Below are 14,294 nucleotides of genomic sequence, written 5' to 3' on the forward strand. Positions count from 1 at the left end.
CCTGGAAACGAGCAGTCAGCCAAATTTACTACGTAGCCAAACAAGGTGTAGAAATTTTCAGATGTTGGAGAAAATCTGGCTCAGAGCATTGGGGTTGGAGCTGGGACTTCTGCCAGTGGAAGGCAGCCTTCGATCTCTTTAGTAGTCACTGGCTGCTTGTACTTCATTTTGGCCTGTATTTTGTTGCTGGTCCTTGTCCATGCAGTACTAGGAAGAGAAGCAACCCTTTCCCTCTGTGCAGAGGACATGGAGGCAGCAAAGGAACAGAGAAATTGTTGGTCCAAGGAGCTGGAGGGTGAAGGGCCCAGCCTGGATGATTCACCTATTTAATCTAGTTGTCAGTTGCAGAAACTCAGAGCAGCATCAACAGATCAAAAGACCCTCCTGGGAGAAGGATCTGGGACTGCAAGCACAGCTTTCTTTGGACAACAAGTCCCATAAAGGCAAGCAGGGGGAAGCGGTTTCTCCTCCCCCTTTTGCTTCATCTAACGCTTGACTGCTTGGAAAGCCATTCCTAGATTTTTGAATCCCTTCCCTTGACTTGAACCTGTGTGGAAAGCACTCTCCCCCATCATTTACAAATGCTTAGTGGGTGGGAAGGAGAAAACGCCCAGGGCCATAGCTTTCAAAAATCCTGCTTGTTCTCCCCCACAAGATTGAGGTTTTGATCTCCCATTTTCCAGAAGACTGAGAGATCAATATTCCCTGCCTCCCTTTGACTGCTGTTGACACTGGGAAATCATTCTCAAAGAAGATCAATAGATTTGCCGGGAAAGAAAAAAATATATCAAAGGAACTGATTAGGGAGTACTGAAGTCCCCAGTTCTGCCTCACTCACATTTGGGACAGTGATTGTGTTTGGACTTCCCACTAGTGAAATAAATCAAGGGAGTGAGGGAAAGGGTGACAGGAATACACCAACAACTGCACTGAAACTGGTTCACAATACAGAGGGAAAAGTCAACAAACTGCCCTGCCCTGAGGTAAAACCACTTGAGCGCATTGTGTATTCCTGCTGCTCTAAGGAAAGGAGGAAAGTACATAAAAGTGGCTGTCTGGATAACCTGAATGAGTACAAACCAGAACCTACTTTTAGATTGAATGTCATCTTTTAGGGCTTCCCATTCCCTTCTTCTGTGGATAATGAGCAGCTCATCACCAGCTCAGATCAAAGCCCCTCCCTTTCCCCCACATTAAAAATACTGCTAGAAAACCACCAGTATTGAACTGATGCCCAATAGTTTTGGGCTATTTCATTGATTTCAAAATACTTTTTAGCACCTCTTTTAATATTCAATTTTGATTGGTGCTTTTTTTATCAGGATTTCAAAGAGAAGGAGGTTTTGTACAATATAATTTTCTAATTATAAGAAATGTATTCCCTGATATTCCTTATAAGTAAAGGACTTCTTTATAAATAGGGTCCAGTTTTTAGAATGCCTTTTGACACCTATTAGGAAATTGTTGTTGTAGAGGTAATTGTTATGTCTGGTAGATCTTGACTCCCAAGTACCAGTGTAGGGAATTAGTGATCCTCCTGAGGCTCTGAAGATGTTGGTGAATTATAGCTTTTAACATCTCACACAATTGGACCTGCTTCCTAATTGGAATTCAACATCTGCAAAACCATTGCCCCATTGTGCCTGATAAACACAGGCAAGCAAACCTTTCCCTTGAATCAGTTGCACGAATCAGGTTTCATAATGAAGATGAGGGATTCTGGATGCACTTTGACTTGCTTCAAGCCTGAGAAAAATACCTCCTTTTTATGCAGAAGAGAAGCCCTGGCTTCTAGTCAACAGAATGAGGCCATATGAGAAAACCAGGGCATGATGCCAAATTCTTAAGTTAACTCCTAAGAAAGAAGAGTGGAAGGAAAGCAGCTGATAATCACTTCAACAAGAAATCTCATTGTGCTATGATAAATAAAGGATGGTGTATAAAGGGCAGAAGGAATCTCTGATCCATAGGGCAACTAAAAATCTCCTTGAAAGACTTTGCCCTGTGTCTCAGGCCTTTCCTCTAGCTCTAGTGCAGACCACCTTCTACATCCTACTTGGACCCAACCCAGGAATAAACTAAAGTTAGGGAGGGCTGTGCTTTGGAGCCAAAGCCAAAAAGAAGCTTCATCGTAGGTCTGCCTCTGTTGATGCCCCTTTGAAAAAGATACATCTTCTGGGGTAACTTTTGTTTCCCTCCTAACATTTTCCTGCATGGTTGTTCCATTGGCTGTTTCAGGGATTGACCAACCAGCTTGTCACCCAAGCCAGACATTCATGCAATTCCTGTTGCAACCAATGGGTCAACATTCATTTGATCTGGGGGGGGGAGGAAGACCTTGCACTTGTGCAAAATACTAGAAGGGGGGAAGAATAGGAAAATATGTGTTAAGATAACGGGTCTAAAAGGCTAATGTGGCAAATCAAAGCTCCATACTTTTGTATATGAGACAATATAATGCATCTGTATAAAGAGATGGGATTTTTGTCACACAATTGCATCTGCCATCTTGGTGATCCTTCAATGAGGAGGCATTGACAGCACAACCTTCTTAGCATCTTCTGAACTCAAAACATGCATTATTGTGGAATCTCCTGCAAGTTGAGGAGAAGATGCAGATGGTCAAAAAGTGTGCCTTCCAAAGGGACTTTTTGTTTCTACTGAAATCTAAGCACATCTTACTGCTCTGATTAAATTAGGAGCTTTTTCTTCCCAACAAAACTTTAATGTTGCCAGTTGGGACTGCTAATTGATGCAGAGGGAAGTAGACATAGGATATTGCTGGAGAATAATCTGTCTCCCCAGTAATCCTGATCCATCTCAGGGAATCCACTTTTCAGGCTGCAATCAGGTTTTAAAAGGGATTTCTGTTGTTTGCTAAAGGAGACTGTTTTTTTAAAAAATTCTAGTTGCAATTCAAGGGAAGAATTCCAAAGAAAGAGATTGGCTACCAAACGTTGCTACTCCTCTTTCAATATCATTCTTCCAAGTTACAGTGAGACTTCAAAATTGATTCCATAGATCAGGCAGAGACCGTTTTAAAGCTTCTCCTATTACAGTGGGGAACCGTTTCTGGAGGGGTAAGAATGCCATTCCGGGAAAAGCAGCTAGTTGCACCTGGCCAATAGTTACCCACCCATTTTAAGATCAGCTGTGTCCTGTCTCAACTTGTCTAATAGGGTTTCTTCTGCCCAATAAAATACTGGTTTCCCATTTCTTCTGCAAAGCCACATTGTGAGATTTAGCAGAAGATACCTGGCGTATCTGGATTCAGCCCATTCTTTGCTAAAAGAATATCTGTTCATAAACTCAGATTTTATTTCTCTAGGATTTTTTTTTATCAGTTCTAGGAGCTAATGTCAGATTCTGAAAGATCCAATGCTGTGAAGATGCTAATGCTTAACCAAATGGGTGGGGAAGTCTTCTGGAATACTGCTAAATACTACAAGGTCCTCTCTCTTACAATAACATGTGGAAGGTCTCATGAAGACATGGTGTTCCATCTAGATGGATGATCATTTCTGGAGAATGGGAAGCTTTTCCAGGACAATTCACTTTAATTGGCTTCTTCTTGGCAATAAAAAGAACACTGCAGTCTCCCACAAAGCACAGAGCATTGCAATTTTTCTTACTCTCTGTTTTACCATCAGAGGAAAAAGATAACATTTGATTTGTTATTGTAGAAATGTATCATTCTAAACACTATTTAGTTTTGTAACCCAGCTCAAGCCACAACATTTCAGGCAACAGACGCTTCCTATAACCAGAAACCTAACGGTGCAATAAATAGGGAGACAAGAAATAAATCTACAAGTTGGCTGGTGACATTGCTAACATTTTTTAAGAGGTGGAAGAATATTTATAGTCATGTATGTGCTAGGTCTCATTTAGATGTCAGAAACATCTCCCAAAATATTCTCACTAAGTTGAAAGGGATGGTTTTCTCCTGCTTAAAGTATATCCTTTTTGTCATACAATACCGTATGAATACAAAAGATGCAGACCAATATGCATCCAAAATGTATTTGGCTTTGCATATATTAATGATGTCAGACCCCAAATTAATTGAAACAGCAAGCAAGCATTTGCCTACTGCAGACTGATTTCTGATGACATCCATCTTTGGACAAAGGCTCATGGAATTAGAGGCTGATCTATTGACTGTATACTAGGGAGTAGCCAGTTGATACTTGAAGTGAGAAATGTGCATGAAATTATTTTACAAAAAGAAAAACTCAGATGCAAGAGTTTTTACTTGCATACTAATATGCTGAAATACTCTGTAGGTCTCTGTACTTAAAAAAAAAAACCAAGAGAACAAGCAGAGCAAAGCAAATACGTTCAGCAATATCTTAACTATTTTCTTATATTCCTTTCCTGTAGTGTAATTGTACAGTACATCTTTATGTGCCCAGAGTTGCAGATGGGACAGTCTAAAGTTTTGGCACTGTATCCTTGTCTTCCTAAAATGAGAAGTCCTAAGTAGAGTGCATGCCAACATTTTCAGCTGTCATTCATATATTTCAGTCCCTACCTTTTGAAATTAAGAAAAATACCATCCAGCCCACAATTGCTGTGAGAAATGTACTGTAGCAGGGGTGGGTTTCTACTAGCATTGGTACTGATTCACTTCGCACATGCGTGCGCATTCAATGTAAATTGTTCTGCGCATGAGCGAAGAACATGAAAACTACTAAAAAATATGCCAGCAACGGCAGCAGAGACCTGGGAACCGGTTTGGGGGCGTGGCCAGCCTGGGTTGCTGCTGGTTCTGCAACCCAGGCCAAATTACCACTACCAGTTCGCCCAAACCAGCACAAACCAGTAGAAACCAACCTCTGTACTGTAGCAATTGCATCTCTCTCTCTCTCTCTCTCTCTCTCTCTCTCTCTCTCTCTCTCCCTCCCTCTCCCTCTCCCTCCCTCCCTCCCTCCCTCCCTCTCCTTTTCCTTCCCCTCCTCCAATCTTCCCTTCTCCTCTTCCCTGCCTCCCCTCCAGTTGAATAAAATGGAACCAGTCTTCCAGGTTCCAGCCTAAAAGCCTCCCTTTGGGTAGCACATTCCATGCATGGAGCATTTCCAAACCCTCCCTGCTCAAAGCTCATATAATTCCCAAGATCCAGCCAAAGCAAATCATTTTTAAGTCCTTTTGTTTTTAGTGGCATATAGTTTCCATATGGTTAATTTCCCCATCAAACTTTAAAAGATCTTAGAGAAAATTAGACATTACAAACATTCAGGCAAGAGTTCAAAAGAGAGAGAGAGAGAGAGAGAGAGCTGGAAAGGAGCTTGAAAAGGAACAAATGGAAGGAAAGAGTAATGTCTTTTCTTGTGTTCTGTTAAATCATAACACTGTCAACTGCTATGCAGGACTTCAACCACAATTTTGCATAAATTTTTAGACCCTCAATGGCGTGGTAACTTCCTTAAATAAATGAAGAAATAATGGGATGATCAAATTCTTTCCAACAACTTTGCTGCACAACATCCTACACAAACACAACATACTAAAATATTTTGGGGTGATTTTTTTTAAATACCTGGGGTACTTTGAAGCTGTAAAGTATGTTAATGATGATTGCAGAATTTAATTGGCAGGAGAAAGCTTACCTAATCCCAAGAGGACAGAATGAATCCAAAATGTATTGACTATAAGGCAGATGGAGAGCATTACTTGCCACTGTCAGATCCTTAATATCAGGATTCAGAATGCTCTTCATCTCATATCTCTGTTTAATTTTATCCTTTTGTTGGTCTGGTGAATAATGAGCACATTCCCAAAGCACTAGGTATGTGTGACTTACCAATGTGTTTCCTAGAAATATTTATGGGATCTACTTAGGGTCTAGAAATTTCCCCGGTGATCTCATGGGTGCCAAACAGCTAGCAACCAATGTTTTACTTTTCATATGCCAGAGTCCCATTTTTTAAATTAAAATCTCATTAATTTGGGCATACCAAAACTGGTGAACCAGAAGTGGTATTGGAAGTATTTGTGAACATCGCTTTTTTTAAGCTTTACTCCTTGGAAAGTCAGTTTTAAGTTTGTGGGGATTATGAAAGGCAATTAGGAACTAGAGGTAGAGTTACTGTTAATGAGAGGGCGCACCCATTGCCCCTCAATACAGACAAAGGCTTGCCTGCTGCTAAAATAACTCTGGCTTAGTAAACATGAGGCCAAATTGATCTCATATTGGCTTCTTTCCCATGCTCAGAATGTAGAATTGCAGAGGTTTGTAGCTCTTGTACTGTATACTCAGCTGTCCACCTTGAGTAACGTTTGTGGGAAAAAGAATCAATGTCTTGGTAGAGTTCTTTGGGCCAGGGGACAACAGCTACTGGGTGTTTCTGGATGCAGGTGTTTAATGCATAATCTGTGTGAAGCCAAAACAGCCAATAATTTACCTCATCCCAACTCCACCCCCGGCCAAAAAAAGCCACTCTTCAGAATTCAGTATTTTTAAAAAGAGTTGGGTTACCACAAATTCCCCTCCAGCAATAGGTGCTGCAAGACTCATCCATCACACTTCATCTGAGGATAAAGACCTCCTTTGACTGTTCAATGCTCTGCAAATATGAGTTGTGCTGGCTCTTAGATCTCTTTCATCATGGTAGCTGGCGCTCATTTCCGGTGGTCAACCAATCCCACCTAAGTAGCACAAGCACAGTGGCAACGGCAATCCACAGACTTCAGACAGGGAATTCTCTGTCCTTTGATGAGATCTTGCGTCTACAGTGACTCCATTGAGAAATATGCCTTCAATGGACTGAAAGCATGAGGGGAGGGGGAGCACATGCACATGTGTATGTTTCCTGTGACAGACATCTCTGAAGAAATTGTCCTTGCAGCCTTCTTTTGCAAAAGGCCAAATTTGTTATACTGGGGGTGGGAGGGGGAGGGAGGTTTCTGCAAATGAAAAAGCCTTTGTACTTTGCACATGTCAGAAACAAGGATTTTGTTACACATGAATGTTAACATATTATTTAGAAAATGTCAATGGTTGTTATGAGTACAAATGACCGACAGTGACAGTGTTCTCATCCTTTAAATAAAATAACCATTAGTGTAACCTGAGTGAAGGAGGTTTGTTTTGCTTGGCTAGAGAGCAGGGATTTAGAAAAGAGACAGAACATAGTGTTTAGTTAACAAGCAATATAAGTGACATGGTCCCCCAACCTCTCAACAATTCCCAGGATCTCTTTCTTCCTTCTCTCGTTGAACAATATTTTCTGATTAGTTTAGTAATTCAGTGGCAGGAGCAATTTGTGCTTTTCTTTTTCTTGTCTTATTCATGATCCAAACAGAATGGAATTCCCAAAGACATGCTGAGGATCACTCTGGGCAGAGGTGAAATCCACTTACCTTTGCGCAGGACGTTTTGCACATGCTCAGAGCATCAAAATGACATCCAGGCGGGTGGGCGGAGCCTCCTACCGAGTGCGCCTGGCAAGCGAGTAAACAAACAGCAAGGTAAGTGAACAGCGGGGGAAGGAGGAATCCACTGTGCCACATTACTTAGATTAGCTAGAAAGCAGGAAATCCCCTGACCAAACCGATAGCATTACACCCCATGCCCATGCCTGGGGCCAGCACCTCTCAGTTTACTTCAAATAGCAACATTGTATATGTGAATGAACATTTCTGATGAGTGGGAATCAAATCTGGACAAGGACGAATAAAACAGAGTTATTATTTTCCCAGGGAAAGAAAGGCTGATTGAATGAAACAGAGACTGACCCAAGCTCCTGGATGGATCTGTCCCAAGAGCAAAATCAGTGCCGAGGGGTTTTTTTGTGTGTGCACGTCTGAAAACAAAGGCAGTAAGAAGATTAGCAATTTCAGAAAATGCAAGCAGGAAGAGTGATAGACCAAGAGGGGACATAGTCAATAAATCTGTATCTTTCTTCATTGGTAGGCTGTGAGTTGCTGAAGAGTCAAGGCCCTGGGAGTTACCCTTCCAGCACAATTAGCCCTCTCTGAGATGATGTAGAAATTTGGAATTGTGAAGATTGATTGGGATAATCTGCAGTATTAAACTGACCAGAAGGAGAAGTCAGTTTAATAAGAGTCCATAGAACATAAATGCAATTTATGCAGCTGTCTGGCCTCTAGAAATTAGTCTTAGAAATAGCCTAGCATGTTATATGTTACTCTGGGAAATACGAGCTTGAATTATACAAGCGCTAAAGGCTAGAGAGCAAGAAACAGTAACTAGTCATCCCCTGCTTAAAGCCCTTCATTGGAGGCAGGCACCATTTTCACACAAGGAGACCAGTATATGTGAGGTCTTTTCATTGCTTTACTGCATGGAAATGCCTTTAGGATGCTTTCTGTATTTATATAGAACATTTATATACCTCCAATTGTTCCTGATGCTCTCCTTTATGCATTCTTACTTAAGCATAAAATATTTTGCCACATTAATTACAAGCGAGCACATCAGAAATTCATTAGAATGAGAAGTATGTTCCTTTAAAAAATAACACTTTTATAATAACTTTCATGCTTTGAGCCCAGTAGTTCCCACAAGATAGTTCCTAATATCTCATGGTAAAAGACTAAAATAGCAGATGATAGGACTGAGGTACGTCTTGGAAAACTGCAACCAATCACAGGAGACAAAGATTCATTAGACAGATAATGAGTACTAAGACTCAGACTCAAACTGCATAATCCCAATTCACAAGGCACTTCTTTGAATTGAACTGTACATTTATTAAGCTGCTATCTATAAACCTCAATTGCATCACCACTGGTCTGCCTGCAATCATAGAACAATACTACTGACTGCCATTATAAAGTAACAGAAGGCTTTCCTATGCAAATGCTTCGATGTTGTCTCGAAATGAGTAGGAATATATCTGGTGAAATCTACATGGTGCATTTCCAGACAATTTTTTCAGTTAGAAAAATGGGTGTTAGGTCTTCCTCTCTTCATAATATTGAATTATGATTTACAGCACACGCATCCTCCTCCGCCTGCTCATTTTTTTTAGTCTATTCCTCTTGTATCGTGCCGTCTGCCTTTTCCATCCACACTTTGCCTCTTTCTCCTTGACCATCTTCCTTCGATGCTGATCTAGATCAGCAGTCACCAACTGGTGGTCCATGGACCATTGGTGGTCCATGAGAAAATTTTGGTGGTCTGCAGAATTTTTTTTTTTTTGCATTTTTTATATTGCACTAAATCGGGGATCCTCAAATTACAGCCCCTGGACCAGATACGTCCCACCGAAGCAATTACTTCCATTTGCTGATGGGATGGGGTCCTTCAGGCATTAAGCTTGGCTGCCTGTTTAGTAGCTCCAGCCATTCCTTCCCTCCCTGGGAGTCCAAGTGCTTCAGTGAGCAGTGCAAAAAACTTCGGCCAGGTTCCTCAAAAGTCAGAGTTTGCAGGGGACCAAACTAGCACCTAGGCTGGCTACAAGACAAACATTCATTCTTGGCTGTATTTGAGATTCCTTGCTGCAATGTACAGCAAACTTAGGGTTGACCCTGGGTGCTTCTTTCCGCTAACAGACGGCCAAGCTGAGTGTCGGAAGGACCCCATCCCGTCAATAATTCATATTAGTGGCCCGGGGATTTAAAATTATGAATTTAGTGGTCCCTGACGTCCAAAAGGTTGGTGACCCCTGATCTAGAGGATGGTTTGCCTGTTTGTCATCTTGACAAACCTTCCAGTTGAGGGAAGGTGATGACATCCCATTGCTGCTCTTTCCCAGACTGACCGACTTCATCCCACCATCAACCTCTGAACTCTCCATCAGGACAACAGGCAGAAGGTTGCTTTGGGTAGAGCCGTTTTCTTTTTCATTTCCTCTGATAATTGTCTGGGGTCTGTGTTAATGGAAATGTAAATTGACTGCCACTGTGCTAAATGACAGTCGGGTTTTGTTTGACAGAGCTGAAAAGTATCTTATTGAGAAGGTTGGCACCAAACAATCTAAATGCAAATGTAGGTGGGGCTGCGGGAGGAGGGCATTTTAACTTCTGATAAGGTTATTGGATAATGTGAGGAAGTGGAAATGACTGCCGGTTCATAAAAATCAGAGGCCATTGTTCCAGGGTTGTTGTTGTTGTTTTTATTAAAGAACTAGGCTGTTTCCTTTTCCTCCAAATGACGTAGCCTTCCAAACAAAACATGAAATAACTCTCCGTTACAGGGTTTTCCCCCATCCCCCATCAGAGTTGTTACAAATGTAGAAAGCAAACATGGGAAATTACAACCCACCCTTTAATTCTGCTATTTCTACAGGCTGTTCTGTCCCCTGCTTTGATGGAGAGATCTCTACCCCTTTCCTTGCTCAGACTGCAGGTATGGCATTAGATCAGAACCTGGTAGAAACAAAAACCCACTCAAAGAATTACAGGGTCACTAAAAAACAGTCTACAGTTCATACATCTAACTCCTGATGATGACAGGTGTGCAGTTGGCATTACCTAGACCCTAGGGTCTCTTTTAGAAAACATTAACATCAATTCTCCACCCACTTCTTCCACTTCCAAATATTTGTGGACAATCATGCCAAGTCATCAGGTTGATTTGGACAGCTCCCAGGAATAATACAAAGAATATTAGGTCCCTAAGAATCTATTCTCCAAGTAGGTCAGGGTGGACCTTCTCAGAGAATCTTTCATTAATTATGGAAAGCTTTTATTTACCCTTCCAGGCAATCAGTTGCAGCGTACTTTTAATCAGGACACAACCGGTAAGACTACATTTACTCTGATCATTTACATAAACTGCCTCAGGAACCAAAACATGTTGGTCTCTCTTTAGCATAATCCTTTCCTTTTTTTAAAATGTGCCTATGCCATTTATACTGTGGAAATCTTAATCTACTCTTCTCTGCTGATATCTTCATATTGCAAGGAGTTCCTTCTTTCCACACATATCTTTATTTTTCCTCAGGAGGCAATGAACTTGTCTCTTCCATTACTTAAGACCTGGAACATAGTTTGACTCAAGACATTTTGCTGCTGCCTAAGATGAAAGAAAAACTGGCCCTCTCAGATACCAACAGGATGGGGAAATACTTCAGTTGTGAGGGTCATGAGTATTTCTCATGGATGATAGATAGATGGATGGATGGATGGATGGATGGATGGATGATATGGTGTTTCCCCTAAAATAAGACAGGATCTTATTTTCTTTTGACCCCTGAAATAAGCACTTGGCCTTATTTTTGGGGAGGTCTTATTATTTTTGAGGTGCAGGAGGCAGCGAGCATGGTCACCTCATGACTGCTGCTGTGTTGCAATATTTTTGGGCAGGGCTTATATCCGGGGAGTTCTTATTTTGGGGGAAACAGGGTAGATAGGTAGATATTGCTTGTGAAAATTGTACTGTAGGTTCTAAAAGAGACTCACAACAGTTTTAAAATACAATAACAGTAAAAGGAGTCCCTGTGGATTTACTCCACTAAACATTGCTGACTATAGGGGGCAGTGCTCATCTCCATTTCAAGGCCATTAAGCCCGTACTGTCCAAAGACATTTCTGTGGTCATGTGACCAGCAGAGTGCTGTTACCTTCAAGTGGTACCTATTGATCTACTTACATTTATAACTGCTTGGTTGGCAGGAGCTAAGGAGAGGATGGGAGCTCATCCTGTCATGTGGAGCTTGCATTTTGAACCTGGACTGCCAGCTTTCCAACTGACAAGCCCATCATCTTAACTGCTGCTCTCTTTAAAAAAAGCAATGAAACTCATAAAGTCTCTTAATGAACTCCTGTGTGTGTGTGTGTGTGTGTGTGTGTGTGTGTATGTAGAATCCCAAAAATCAATTTCAATTTTTATTACAGTCAGAGACCAGTAAAATCCAGAAAATCAGCTCACTCTGCCTCGCCCTATTTATATTGTCCTTCCCAATGTTGAGTGTAGTTGATATTCATCAAAAGATTGCATATATCATCATACCAAGATAAAAATATGTATCATTGTCCTAACAAGCCATTGAAAATAAGATTATTGCATTGTGATGCCTGATCGAATTGGATTCATGTTGTGGCTGAAGCCCAATCAACTCTGAACAGAGAATGGGTACCTCCTTTAACTTTGATCTAATGCATTGGCATTAGCCACCTCTCCTCATGATGATCAGGGAAATGGCCTTGGAGACTCCACCCATCCATTCATGCACAACCCCTGACTGCACAAGCCAACTCATTTAGCACCAGCAGTAACAATAAAAACTTTATCAAGATGATTTGGGCCAGACTGCAGAAGGATGGGAAAGATTATTTCCACACCTAGTAATTCCAATGCTTCCCTCCCCTGCCCAGCATTATAATTTGCCCTTTTTTTATCCATGTATGAAGTAAGGAAACATAATAACCTGGCTCCTATATGCATGTTGCAATCTTAATAGTTAGTAGCCCTTGAGATGTTGATGAAACACAAAACATGGATTTAACATCATCGGCTGATTTGGTGTTTGTTTTTTAAAGCAAACCAGTGAAAGTAACATCTTCCTATCACCTATTCTTCCCTTTTATGCCTGTTATAAATATGTATTTTGTTTTGGTTTGGTTTTTCCCAAAGGTGTTTTTTTTCAAGAGGCAACTGTACTTTGTTTTTCTTCAAAGAAAAATAAACTCCAGTTGCCTCTTGAAAAAACACCTTTGAGACAACCTGGATGACTGAGCATCTTCATAGGCATTTGGTTTGGTTTATTCTGCCCATTTTCATCTCATGGTGCCTTCAACTGTTGCTTGAGAAGTTCCTCATCTTAAAAATGGCTATTGTTTGTCAGGTGCTAAAAAAATAAAACAAAAAAATAAACGCACACATACATACACACACAGCTGCATCTTGCTATAATCTCGCACTAATAATTTTGACAGAGTGCAAGCCTGTCGGTAAAGGCAGTTCTTTAGAAAATTGTGGGCAAAAAATAGGTTCCATCTGTAGCTACATCCATGAACTCAAACGGATAATAGACTTTGAAATGCCAGTTAATTCAGACTCGTGGCTTCCCTGAACGGACCCAGAGGACATCTTTTAAAAAACAGATTCATTTTTCTTTTTCCTCCACCAGCATTGCAAGGCTGACCACAGTGGTAAAATACAGTTGGAAATATAAAATTATATATGGCTTATATATACTATAACTCTCCAGCCCCAGTGAAAAAAGAAAAAAAAAAGAAAAAAAGTGAATGTTCTTCTAAGTGTCAAAACTGCAGTTTATTTTTATGTTTATGCCCCTCCCCCAAAAAAATGTAAATCCTGTTTTTCCACCAAGTAGTATTCAAAGCAGTATTGAAGGGATATATCATCTATTAAAAAAATATTGTGAAAAAACATTCACTCATTTACAGTTCCTGATCATGGATTGTGGGGAGGGGTTTAAAATATGAAACATTTTTAATTCAAAGCCCAATTTTTAATGCTTGCAAGTGCACATCTGCAAACCCAAATGATGCAGAGTCGTTTAAAACTAAATGCATCTGGCAAAAATTGTGCCCTAAAATTGATACACGCATTTGTTTTGTTTTGCTTTACATCATAATTGCCCTGCAGGGTGGATTTCTGTCCCTTGGGATGTGCTCTCAGCCAGCTCCTGCAAAGAACACATCAACAGCTCAAAAAAGGTCATCTCCCCAATAGTTAATTAGTCACAAATTGCCATCACTAAATGGATATAAAATGATTTATTCAGCTCTTAGCCTTATCTGGCTTTTTGAAGCAAAGGCTTTAATGAGTATGCAAAACCTCACAGCCTCTCACAGTTCTGATAAAGGATCCCTTCACACAGCTGCTTCTGGAAAAGAACGCCTCCTCCTTCGACTGATTTCACCAATATCGTTTTGCCTTTTAGAAATTAGTGGAAATGATACATATTTCCTGACACATTGGACAATGATTACACACTACAGGATCATCTTAACTCCAAATCTCTTCAGATCCTTCAAGTGCATTTTAGGAATATCACTGTCTCCCATATCCATCAAGCCCACTACATTTCCAAGGTAATAGCTAAGACCCCGAGGAGCCCATAAAAAGCTGCCCCTGTGTGCCTCCTGGCTACACAGGGAATGAGCCATTTCAATTAAGAATACGGAGCACGGCCTACGGTGCAAGAAGGCAACCCCCCCCCCAAAAAATGTGCTTAGCTTCATTATATTCTCCCTAGATGGCCATTTTTCCATCAACTTCTGTCATCATAAAAAATGGTGCTTTATAGCCATGCTCCTTTATTGTAGCTGAAGTCCACCTCTAGATGCAAAGGGCAGGAATCTCTGCTTCCATTTCTCAAAATGTTTGAGAACATTAGGGAAAAGGTTATTGGAGA

This window comes from Thamnophis elegans, chromosome 11, assembly GCF_009769535.1.
Source record: "Thamnophis elegans isolate rThaEle1 chromosome 11, rThaEle1.pri, whole genome shotgun sequence".
Classification (NCBI taxonomy): Eukaryota; Metazoa; Chordata; class Lepidosauria; order Squamata; family Colubridae; genus Thamnophis; species Thamnophis elegans.